This window comes from Vombatus ursinus, unplaced genomic scaffold, assembly GCF_900497805.2.
Source record: "Vombatus ursinus unplaced genomic scaffold, bare-nosed wombat genome assembly UNPS02014802.1, whole genome shotgun sequence".
Classification (NCBI taxonomy): domain Eukaryota; kingdom Metazoa; phylum Chordata; class Mammalia; order Diprotodontia; family Vombatidae; genus Vombatus; species Vombatus ursinus.
This window is the reverse complement of record NW_020954580.1, coordinates 28,317,195-28,329,812: the sequence shown is the minus strand read 5'-3', so window position 1 is coordinate 28,329,812 and position 12,618 is coordinate 28,317,195. Positions and strand designations below refer to the sequence as shown.

General features: G+C 36.8%; 1 protein-coding gene across 5 annotated transcripts in view; it reads right to left on the bottom strand.

Moving 5' to 3' along the window:
- Positions 1 to 12,618, bottom strand: part of ENOX1 (ecto-NOX disulfide-thiol exchanger 1) — a 548,229-nt gene that overhangs the window by 535,462 nt on the left and 149 nt on the right. The gene's annotated exons all lie outside the window — the stretch shown is intronic.

Below are 12,618 nucleotides of genomic sequence, written 5' to 3'. Positions count from 1 at the left end.
GAGATGCAAGGACATTAAAAGCAAGAGGAAGTCAGTAGAGAGAATGTATACTAGGAAGACCTCATGGAGAATGAAGAAATTCAGATAGGGCTTAAAAGATGGATATGCTTGGGAATGAGGAGGAGAATGTACTCTAGGAGAGGGAAATGATATGATGAAGGATGAAGGAGACCATTCAAAGTCTAGGGGACAATAAGAACTGCCAGGATGCACCACAAAGTTTGTCTCGGGGGTCACAGAAGTAAAAGTGGGCATAGCTAAGCATGAAGTGAGATTATGGAGGCCATGAATGTCATTCAGAAAAGGTGAGATATTATTCATTTGGCAAATGGAAGACAGTGAAGCTTCATGAGCAGGTAGCAACAAGATGAAAGTGAGTATTTTGGCAAGATTGATCCAATTAATCCAATTTGGCAAGATTAATCCAAGTAATAAATGGCAGAGATTGGGGAAGGCAACTACTTGAGAGGTAACTGTGATTAGTCAGAAAATGAAGTGCTATTACTCTAGACAAGAGTGTTGACATCATAATGGAAAGGAAGAGACATTTTGAAAGAAGAATCAATGAAATTTTGATAACTCCATATTTTTATGAAATTCCTGCCATTAAATTGTTTTCCTAGATCTAACCTTTTTTTCCCCTTGCAAAGGTGCAAAAGGTTCCAAATAATTAAGCTTCTACTAATAACAATTAAGGATTTTTTTTAACGAATATCAATATTAGGTAGGACAGTAGACCAGAGTACTGGACGTAGAGTCTAGGAAGAACTAAGTTTGAATCCTGCTTCAGAAAAATATTACCCATGTGACCGTAGGCAAATCATTTAACATTATTTTGCCTCAGTTTCTCCACCTGTAAAATGGGAATAATAGTACCTACCTTTCAGTGCTGCTGTGTATATAAATAAGAAAATAGTTTCAAAGTGCTTTGCAAAGTGCTATATATATATTATTATTATTATTATTATTATTTCTATTAGGTTTTACTTCTTTTTCATGGCCTGACTAACTTCATTTCAACTCAATCAAAAATGAGTAGAATTGAATGGAAGAAACAAAATACATTAGGTCCAATATTAATTGGATTTAATTTAATTAATTTAATTCCATTTTTCCCAAATATACTAATACTTTGATCAATATCTCCTTCCAGTTCTTCATATTTACCCTTTTCAAATCCTCATGCAACAGTAATAGTATTTGGCCTTTAAATTCAACAGCAGCTAAGTTTCACAAATATATCTCTGAATTCCCCTTATCGTCTCCAACTTCACAGTCTTGAGGAATGTTCAGCTGAACCAAGCATTCCCCCCCACCTCCATCTTCTTGAATAAAGAAGCATCTTTACTCAAAATACATAAAGCACATTTTTTTTATTTTTCCTATCCCATCACATGCCAAAGTCAGATGCCATCTGTCATTCACTATCAACCTGTGCCATGTTTGTCTTAACGGTTTTCTAAATCTCTCACTCACATCACTTAAACCTATGCATTCAAGCTTGTTAACTTATTTTCAGATACTGATCCTCATGGTTAAACATATCCCTGCCTTTTCTTCATGTCTAGCCTGTCTTCATGCCATGCCTCCACAACTTTGTCCATCTTCTCCACATACTCCCCCACCAAAAACTGGGATTCTGCACAGGAAATGAAAGAAGGGAGAAAACATTTCACCTGGACTGATCCAAGAAGATTCCATGGAGAAAGGCCATTGGAGCTGGGCCCAGAAGGAATAACAGGATCCCCACAGGTCATGAATGACGTGGGAGGGAGTATTTCAGGTGGCAGAAGTGGTAGAAAGCCAAGGCACAGAGATAGGAAACCACAAGGCACATTTGGGACTGAACAAATAGTTCAGTTCGGCTAAAGTGTAGGGATTGTATGGAAGTAGTGAGAAAAAATAAACAAGAGAGGTAGGTTGTGGGCAGAGTTCTGAGAGCCATGAACTCTGGACTAAAGGAGTTCAGAATATATTCAGTAGGAAATGAGAGAAGACATAAGTCTTCTGTACAATGATGATAACGAAAACAATAATAAACTTACATTTATATAGACCTTTACAGCTTTCAAAGCCTTTTACTTACATTATCTAATTTGGTACGAAATAATTTTTTGTTTTATTTGGGGACCTGACCATGGAACTCCCATTAAGGAAATTTCTCTATCAATAGGGGTTGGAACATTCCATGAAACTTAGAAAACCTTAGAGAGTTATCAAGGTATTGAAAGTTTGAATAATTTGTCTGAGATGGCACAGCACATATGTATCAGAGCTGGAACTCTTACCCAAGTATTTCTGACTTTATGGACAACTCTTAACACCATGTTGACTCATAATAGGAAATGCAAGTATTATTATCTCCATTTTTATACCTGAGGAAACCGGGGTTTAGAGGAAATGAAATGACTTTTAGAGTCAGAATTAAAACTCGAGTCTTGGGACTCCTAGTGATATCTTATTTCCAGTGTACATTACACCTCAGTTAAGTGACAGGATCCAAGTAGTGCTTTAAGAAAGGGTACCCTGAGGGTGATGTGGAAGATGAATTGGAGTAGCAAGAGCCTGAATATGGGGGAATTAGTTAGGTGGTACCCGCAATTGTCCAGGCAAGATGTGATAAGGGTAGTGGCAGTGGGAGGTAAAGGAAATATAGCTGTGAAAGACAGGTTATCAAGAATCAAGAAACCTTGATGGCTAAAAAGGCCTAAAGTAAGAGGAAAAGTGAATAGTCATATGTATGCCTGAGATGTTTTAAACTTGATTGGATAGCAGAATGTTGGTGCCAATAATAGAGAAAGAAAAGTCAGGAGGAAGAGTTGGTTTGAAAGGGGATGTTGATGAGATCAGTTTGAGATATATTGAGTTTCAAGTAAGACACCTAAGTAACGTCCAGCAGGCAATTAGAAAATCAATACATGCAAAATGTAGGTCTTAGAGTTCTGAGATGTTAGAGTTAAAACCAACAACCTGGACAGGAGTTGGTGTAGCTGCTATCATTGAGGGAGTGAGTAGGGAATAAAGTGAAAATTATTATTTTACAGCACGCCTATATTAAAGGAGTAGAATAAGAGGAAACAATGAAAGAAAGACACAAATGTACAATTGAAAGGGCAGGAGGAGATCTAGGAGAGTCAGTTAATCAACCGACAAACCTTTGTTAAGCACTCATCATGTGTGGACACTATTACCCCCACACTAGTAGTCACCTGCCACTGTCACCATATTAAAACTATTTTAAAAGAAATGCTGATAAGATTTTGATTCCAAAGGGTGTTTCTATAATTAAAATTCCCGCATAACACTACAATGTTTCTCTAATGTAACAGTTCTGAAACAAATCTCATTGAGTTAATTAGGTAATATAGATAGGAAGGGCAGGGAAATGGTGTTTCTGTAGTATCAGAACTTTATGAAGAAGATACTAATATTATTTCCTTGGTGGACAATTCCTGGGTTTTAGTGAGAATATGCTGGAGGAGGTGAGATTAGTGGAAAATGGGAAATATGAAATAAAAGTAGTCAGAGACAAAGAAATTATAAATTAGTTCATACTATCAAGATATTCAATATTATGCTTCTGGGTTGTTAAAATGTTTTGTTTTGTTTTGGTAATGAAAGTACTAGATATGAATAAAAAAAATAAACATTGCCTGTCTTTTAAAATGAACTTTTAAAATGTGAAATTATAGACTATACTAGTATATTTAGGAAGATATGTAGGAAAATTTGGAATACATTAAAAGAAACTTAACGTCAATTTTGTCAAACAGTCTAATTAAAAATAATGATCCATACAATCATTGGTCCATACCAGGGATTCTTAAGCTGGGGTCCACAGAACCCTACTATGGTAGGTCTATATCTAGACTTCAGGGGATCTGTGATTTTGATTTTTTTCATATTTTGATAACTCTATTTCAATATATTTTGTTTCTTTTTTAATCCTATATATTTTATGCATTTAAAAACATTAATGTGAGAAATATTTTCATAGCCTTCACCAAATCCAAAGGGGTCCATAATGCACAAAAGGTTAAGACTTAAGACTGATTAATTACAATTCATTTATCAAGAAATTAACTAGTCTGTACTACAGCCATCCTGTTTGGGGTATTATGATGATGGTGGAAAAAATGGTTAACTAGACATTTTTTTCAAGCTTTATAGATATTAGCAATATGTCATTGATGGACTTGCATGGCAAATTATTTAAAAATTTTCATGATGGATGCCAGTAAATACTAATGAAATGGGAATGAAACAGGATGGACAGATGGGTTAAGGTTAGAAGTCAAAATAGCATTTGGTTCCACAATGCCACGTACATGGTTGGTGCTCAATAAATATTTTTTCACTGATTGACTAAGCAATTGATTTGGGGTAAGCCAAGTGTAATAAAAGTGTTAGACTAATTTTTTTTTATTTTAGAAACAATTCAGATTTTATTAGTGATTTAGAGAAATAAGTTCCTTAAGGTCAAGGATTATGTCTCATTCATATTTCTACTAACTAATGAAGTGCTTTCTATATATCCCATACTTAATAAATGCTTATTTATTGAACTGAAATTAATTTATGAAAGTAAGTTTTATACTTTGAGAAATCCATACCAATAGGATGAATATTAAGAAAACCTCTTCTTTTTTGTTCTTGGTACAGTGGAAAGGCACTAGAATATAAGTCATGAGAACTGGGGTCTGCAATAAATATATAGGTACCCTCCAGTAAGTTTTTTCATTGAGATTCCAACTTGTCTATATGCATAAACCAAGTGGGTCAGACTAGATGTTTTTAAAGTGTCTTTCCAATTCTAAAGTTCTATACTCTATGTCTACTTCTTGTAAGGGTAGAAAATGAAGCAGCTAGGTAACACAGTGTTAGAGCGCTGGACTTTGAGACTGAAATGTTGTTGTTGTGGTTAAGCAGTTTTTCAGTTGTGTCTGACTCTCCATGGCCCCATTTGGGGTTTTCTTGGCAAAGATACTAGAATGGTTTGCCATTTCCTTCTCCAGCTCATTTTACAGATGAGAAACTGACGCAAACAGATTTAAATGACTTGCCTAAAGTCACATCGCTACTAAGTGTGTGAGGCTAAATTTGAACTCATGAAGATGAGTTTTCCTGATTCCAAGCCCAGTGCTTTATCCACTGCACCACCAGCCTCACATATTTACTATCTGAGTGACCCTGGGAAAGTCACTTAACTTATGTCTGCCTCAATTTCTTCATTTGTAAAATGGGGATAATAATAGTATCTACCTCCCAGGGTTGTTGTGAAGCTCAAATGAGATATTTGCAAAGTGCTTTACAAACCTTAAAATGTTATGTAAATGCTAGATATTGTTATTCTTAAATATTATTAAAATTACATATTGTTAAGTTTGATATTATCCCATTGCTATGAACCTGTGGTGAGGCTAAATAGTGTTTATAATTCTACAATCATAGGATCTGCAGTTAGAGGGGAACTTGGAGATCATCCAATCCCCTCCTGCCAGAATATTCCAGTGATTTCCGAGTTCCAGAATATCCCATTAATTAAAATGGCATCCTACCATGACCTTCAACTTGTCAAGCTTATGGTCAAGTGTCCAGCTTGGGCAGGCCTCCACTAAAGGATACCTCAGCTTCCTAAATGACTTGGCATAACTTCCAAAGGCACCCACCTTACTTCCAGGTAGTAGTTTACACACTGGATAAAACAGATTTCTTGTCCTCTGTAAGCACTACCTTTCCCCTCTGGTAAGAAAATAAATTCTTATTTGGAAATGACAATAGCCTAAGTGTTATGTGCCAGGAATAATCTTTCTTTCAAATAAACATTCATAACGAGTAGATCTCTCAGGGCTTTACTATGAGACAGGTACTCCAATATTTTTATCAACTCCCAAACTCACAAGATAAATTCAAATAATTCTGTCCTAAGAAGGCAAAAAGATGGGGAAGAAGACACAGATGGAATAGATCTTTTTCAGGATCACTTTTATAGATTAAAGCTGGGAAAGAGAATGTGAAATTTAATAAGAGCAATGCGATACAGTTGGGAAGAAAGAATGCCCTAGCTAAGTGTGATTTAAACAGTATTGAATCAGCTGGAAGGAAATCTTGATGTACTGATAGGTGCAGCATTTATATTCTAGGTTCAATGTGCAAAGCCAGCAGAGAAAGCTAACAAGAAAGTGGCTTACATCCAGAGGAGTACGTTAAATAAATCCAGGAACACTATACATTCCCTTTCTAGGGGACCAGTTAACTCACATTTACAAGATGGTCTTCAACAGGGGCTATTCTTTAAGGAAAGTATGACCTTGATAGGGTGCGCTGAAGACAGTGCTCAGCAAGGGTTAAGATACTTTTGACCAGTTGTGGAAAGCCATTTGGAACTATGCCCAAAAAGTCACTAAACTGCACATCCTTTGATCCAGCTAGACTACAATCATCACCACCACCACCACCACCACCACCGCCACCACTACCACTACCACCACCACTACTACCACTATGAATAAGAATGTTAGCACTTGTGCAGCACTTTAAAAGGTTTGCAAAGTACTTTCCATATACTATTTCATTTGAATCTCACAACAACTCTATAAATTTGATACTATTGTTATCCCCATTTTTACAGATGAGGAAACTGAGACAAAATAGATTAAGTAATTTATCCAGTTAGTAAGAATCTGATGTAGGATTTGAACTCAGGTAGGTCTTCTTGATTCCAAGAACTCTATCTAGTTGCCTACTAGGTCTATACTCCCAAAGAGGTTAAAAAAAAAAAAAAAGGAAAAGGATCTATATGTACAAAAAACATTTATAGAAGCTATTTTCATAGTAGTAACACTAAGGGTGTGCATGAACACCTATTTGGGAACTTCTAAACAAATGGTATGTGAATATAAGGGAATATTATTGTACCATAAGAAACAATGAAATGGATAATTTCAAAGGAAACTGGAAAGACCTATAAGAACTGATGCATTGTTAAGTGAGAAGAACCAGGAGAACAACTTCTATAATAACAACAATGTTGTGAAGATAAACAACTTTGAAACGCTAGAGAACTCTGATCAATGCAATCACCAACTATGATTCCAGAAGGTCAGTGATTAAGCATGCTACCCACTTCCTGACAGAGGAGAGGGAATGGAGTCAAGATGAGAATAAGATATACATTTTTGGACTTCGACAAAAAACTGTTTCACTTGACTACACATACTTGTTATAAGTGTTTTGTTTTTCTTTTCTTTTTGTTTAAGGTAAAGGTGGGGGGGGGGAGAGAATGGAAGGAGAAAAAATAAATGCTTGTTAACTGAAAAAAAATTATTAAAAAAAAAAAGATACCTTTTGCCAGTGCCCTAACCCTGAACATCTAATTCAATTCAGTAATCATTTATGTCAGCTATTCATTCATTCTTTACTTCATTCATTCAGCAAGTAAGCATTTACTAAGTGCCTGCTAATACCCTACAAGACTTGTGCTCTGTAGTAAGGACACAAAAACAAAACGAAGCAAAATCTGTTTAAAAACAAACAAACAACAACAGACAAACAAACCACTTTTATTTCCTGGGGAAAGTAACTTATACATAGACAAGCAAATACAAAATAAGTTTAGGGAGTAACAAATGGGAGAGTCACAAAAGGGAGGACTCAGTAGCACCCAAGTTAAGCCTGTTGTGCCCCTTATGATAACAGTATCTTGGGTTGACATAGCTCTTTAAGGTCTGAAAAGCTCTTTCATCACAATGACCTGGGATTGGCAAGGTTGCTGTTTCATTGCCCCCATTTCAAAGATCAGGAAACTGAGCCTCTGAGAAGTTAAGTGACTCCTTCACAATCACACAACTCTAAGTGTTAGAACTGGGAGCTAAACCCCTGCCTCTGCTGACTCCAAGTCCAGAGCACTTTCCTGTACATGGTACTGTTACCCCTGGCAAGAGGCTGAGGTGAGATGATAAGTGGGATAGAAGATGCTTGTCCCCAAAGATCTAATGATTTAGTTGGGGAGATAAGACTTAAAATTCTGGTCTGGAAGCCTTATCCTTGCCCCTTAATGACTGTGTACAAATGACTAAAATGTAAATAACCCAGGTATATAAAGCTAACAAAGTGTTAGTTCAGAGCAAGCAGTCACCTTCTGCTGAAGATATCCGGAAAGGCTTCCCAGAAGACAGAGTATTTGACCTGTGTCTTGAAGGAAGGGTAGAATTTCAATGAAGAGAGATAAGGGAAGGGCATTCCAGAAGTATGACATGTTGCGAGCAAAAGCACAGAGTCTGGGAAGGTATTGAATGTGCTGGGAGAAGGGCCTGTATATATAGTCCGGTTTGGAAGCTAAAGTATGTAAAGGGAATTAGAACGAGAAAAGGTTGGAATGGTGTGCTGGAGCCAAATGGTAGTGGGCTAGTCTTAGGAGTATAGATTATATTCAGAAAGTAAAGGAGGAATCTATGAAAGCTTTTGAACAATGAAATGCAATAATAATAAATATGAATAATAATAAGAATGGATAGGGTTATCACATTCTCTTTTTCTAATGTAACCCTTCTTTTCCCCCATTCAGTGAGCCTTCCCTTCAAAGACTTTTTTTAAACATCAAAAAAACAATAAACACATCTATTGTATTTGAAAGCATATGCAACATTCCACATTCATAGTTCTCCATATTTCCACTGAAAGGAGAAAGGTACAAGATTTTATTGTACCTGTGTAAAATACAATGGTGTAAGGAACTCGCAGATGAGGACATTCCCTCTGCCAATGTAGGTAAGCACCTTCTTTGTAACTTAAACCCTTAGAGAGTTACCCAGAACAGGGCTTTTTAAACTTTTTCCACTCCTGATTCCTTTTCAAGTTTAAGCAGGGTTCATTGGCAATGCATGACTTGAGGGTGTGCATGCTTTGTGCTCAGAACCAAGGCTGCAATGAAAACAGCAGCAAGCCCTGCCATAAACATCTCAGATTCATTACGTGTTTGATTTTTAATTAATTTTCGGTCAATGCACATTCAGAAAACTTTTACTGTTGTCCATATGGGGTCGAGACCCACAGTTTAAGAAACACTGACCTAGAGCACTGACAGGTTACGTGATAGCAAAGGGTCATAGTCAGTAGGCACCATAGATGGTACCTAAACCTAGGTCTTCCTAGTTGATTTTTGACTGAGCTCTGCAATCACTATACAACACTGCCTTAAAGATGACAATGATGATGATGATAATGATGGCGGTGGTGGTAGTGGTGGTAGTGACAGTAATATCAGACATTTATATAGCAATTCAAGGTTTGAAAAGCACTTCATATATCTCATTTCTTGCCTTCACAATGTGTGGAAGGAGGTAGAGATTTGAAACCATAATTTTTTTAAATGAATGTTAAAAGTGAATTATTGATTTAAAAATTCAACAATGACCCTATTGCCAAAATAAATGAATGCCATGGGCTTTAAAAAAAAGTACTTCATATACCTTGTTCAGATCAATACATTATGAATATATATATACACATACATAGTAAAGTGAGTTAAATAAATTAAAAGAGGAAAAAGACAAGAGGAAAGGGGGATCAGTTTAAGAGAGTTCAGACAAAGGGGAATGAGGTCCTGAATGGATTCTAGAGGAGGTTCCTTCTAGGTTTGGATCTGTGATGCTAGAGAGGCACTAACAAAACCTGATTGGCTAGAGAATGTTCTAAATATCTCACCTGAACTAATCCTGGTCCTAGTTCACTACTCAAATTTATGACTCTTCCATTCTTCCCACCTTCTTGCCCTGCTCTACCTTCAGATGAACCTCTGGTCCTGCCTACAAGTTCAGGGTCACAGGGGCTCCAGAAGTCGCAGAGCAGTAAGGAGCAACATGGACACATGTCAATGGTCTTGTCCATTCTCAATACCTGTTGGCATTTCTTCCTGGCCTTGAAATCAAAAAGTTCAGGTGCAGGATTATGAAAGCATCCAAACCATAAAACTGAATTTAAACAGCCATCATTGACAGGAATCTTTGTTTGAATCTATGTACAGAATGATTGGAATGGTTATTTTTGGAGGAGGGTAAGTTTTATTGATGCCTTTTGCTTTTACATCACATTCATTTTTTAATATAATCCTACTTTTCCCCCATTCAGTAAGCCTTCCCTTTATATAAAGATTTTTTTTCAATCAGCAAAAAACAACAAACACATCAATTGTATCTGACAACAGATGTAACATTTCACACCCATAGTACCGCGTATTTCCATTGAAAAGAAGATGGCACAATGTCTTACCTCTTCTCAAGGGCCTCCTTTGGTCACTTTATTCCTTATTCAGTTTCGTATTCTGGTTCTTTTTATTTATATTGTTATACTAATTTTGTACAATGCTTTCCTAATTCTACTTCCTTCACTCTGTGTCAGTTCACACGTCTCCCAAAGTTTCTTCAAATTCCTCATATTTGTTATTTTTTACGGTACAATAATATAATGTTCATGAGCCACAATTTGTTTAGCCAATTGACAGGCAGGCACTCACTTAGTTTCCAATTTTTTGCTACCACCCTCCCCAAAAAATAGTGCTATGAATACTCTTTTATATAAAGGATCTCTTTCAAATGGTCAAAGGATATGAATAGGCAGTTTTCAGACAAAGAAATCAGACGAAGAAAGAAATATCTATAGTCATGTGAAAAAAATGCTCTAAATGACTATTGATTAGGGAAATGCAAATTAAAACAACTCTGAGGTACCACCTTCCACTTATCAGATTGACTAATATGACAGAAAAGGAAAATGATAAATGTTGGAGAGGATGTGGGAAAATAGGGACAACTAATGCACTGTTGGTAGAGTTGCGAACTGATTCAGCCTTTCTGGAGAGCAACTTGGAACTATGTTCAAAGGGCTATAAAATCATGCATACCCTTTGATCCAACAATACCAGTACTAGGCCTGTATCCCAAAGAGATTTTTTTTTAAAGGGAAGGAAAGGACCTGTATGTACAAAAATATTTATAACAGCTCTTTTCGTGGTGGCAAAGAATTGGAAACTGAGGGGATTCCCATCAATTAGGGAATGGCTGAACTAGTTGCGGTATATGATGGTAATGGAATACACTATTGTGCTATAAGGAATGACAGGCAGACTGATTTCAGAAAAACCTGGAAAGATTTACAAGAACTGATTCAAAATGAAGCGAGCAGAACCAGGAGAACATTGTACACAGTAACAGCAATACTGTATGATGATCACCTATGAATGACTTAGCTATTCTCAGCAAAACAATGATCCAAGACAACTCCAAAGGACTCATAATGAAAAATGCTATCTACATCCAGAGAAAGAACTGATGGAGTCTGGATGCATATTGAAACTTACTATTTTTCATTTGTGTGTGTGTGTGTGTGTGTGTTTTTTTTCTCTTGGTCTGTTTCTTTTTTCAAAACATGACTAATATGGAAATATGTTTTACATGACTGCATATATATGTAACCTAGATCAAATTGCTTGTCATGTTAGGGAGGAAGGAGGTGGGAGAGGGAGAAAATTTGGAACTCAAAAAAAAAATTTTAAATGAACGTTAAAAATTGTCTTTACATGTAATTGGGAAAAATAAAATAGTATTTTAAAAATGAAAAGAAATACAAAAGATCTCTCTGACATGATTAATTTAGCCAGCTTTAATCCATTGGTTGATTGCCTACAGGTTGCCAAGTCCTGCCTCAGTACAACAGAGATAATCAATAAGATAATGTTTTACATCCCAAAAGGAGACTGGCCAAACAGGGATTATTTAATCCTTCAAGAAGACAACTGGGAGGTGAACCTAGACAATAAAGGTTAATAGAAAATTAAACCTGATGATCTGTCTGAGCTTCCTGGGAAGATCAGAGCTATGGGGCATAAGTATATGTTAGGGGAGAAATGCAAGGAGAATTTAGAGCAGCTGCCTGAGACAAAGGGACACAGACAACAGAAAGGACTTTTAAATGAAGTGGACACTGCACTATTCATGCATCAGAGTAAATACTGAACAGATGGATACACCCAGCCCAATATTAATTCAACAAACACTGACAGCTCTATGCTGGACACTCTGTGCCCATCAAGAAAGAGCTTTCCACTGATCAGAGCCCTGTTTCCTCCCAGACAGGACACCAATGGCAGGGTGTTGGGTTACATGCTACAGTAGAAAGAGAATTAGACTGAAACTCCAGTGACCCAGGGTTCAACTCTCAGCTCTGCCACATATTTGCTAAGTGATCTCAGACCAGTCACTTAATCTAGTTAACTTTTCTTAGCCTCAGTGTCCTTAGCTGTAAAATGTTGCGGTGGGGAGTAGGGTTGAATGAGATAACCTCAGAAGTTCCTTGCAGCTCTAATATTCCATGACTCCACATGATTCCAGGCACTTGATAAATACTTGCTGACAACTGACTGATGGAGATACTCTACTCTACATCCACCTTCATCCATGATTTGGCCTAATTCTGTCATAGTAGGTTTCTAGACTTGTTATGAAAGGGTGACAGCGAAGTGATCACCAAATGTGTCAAGTCCCCAAGACTGCATCTGTTGGTGCTAAGGAGAGAGAGAGAGAGAGAGAGAGAGAGAGAGAGAGAGAGAGAGAGAGAGAGAGA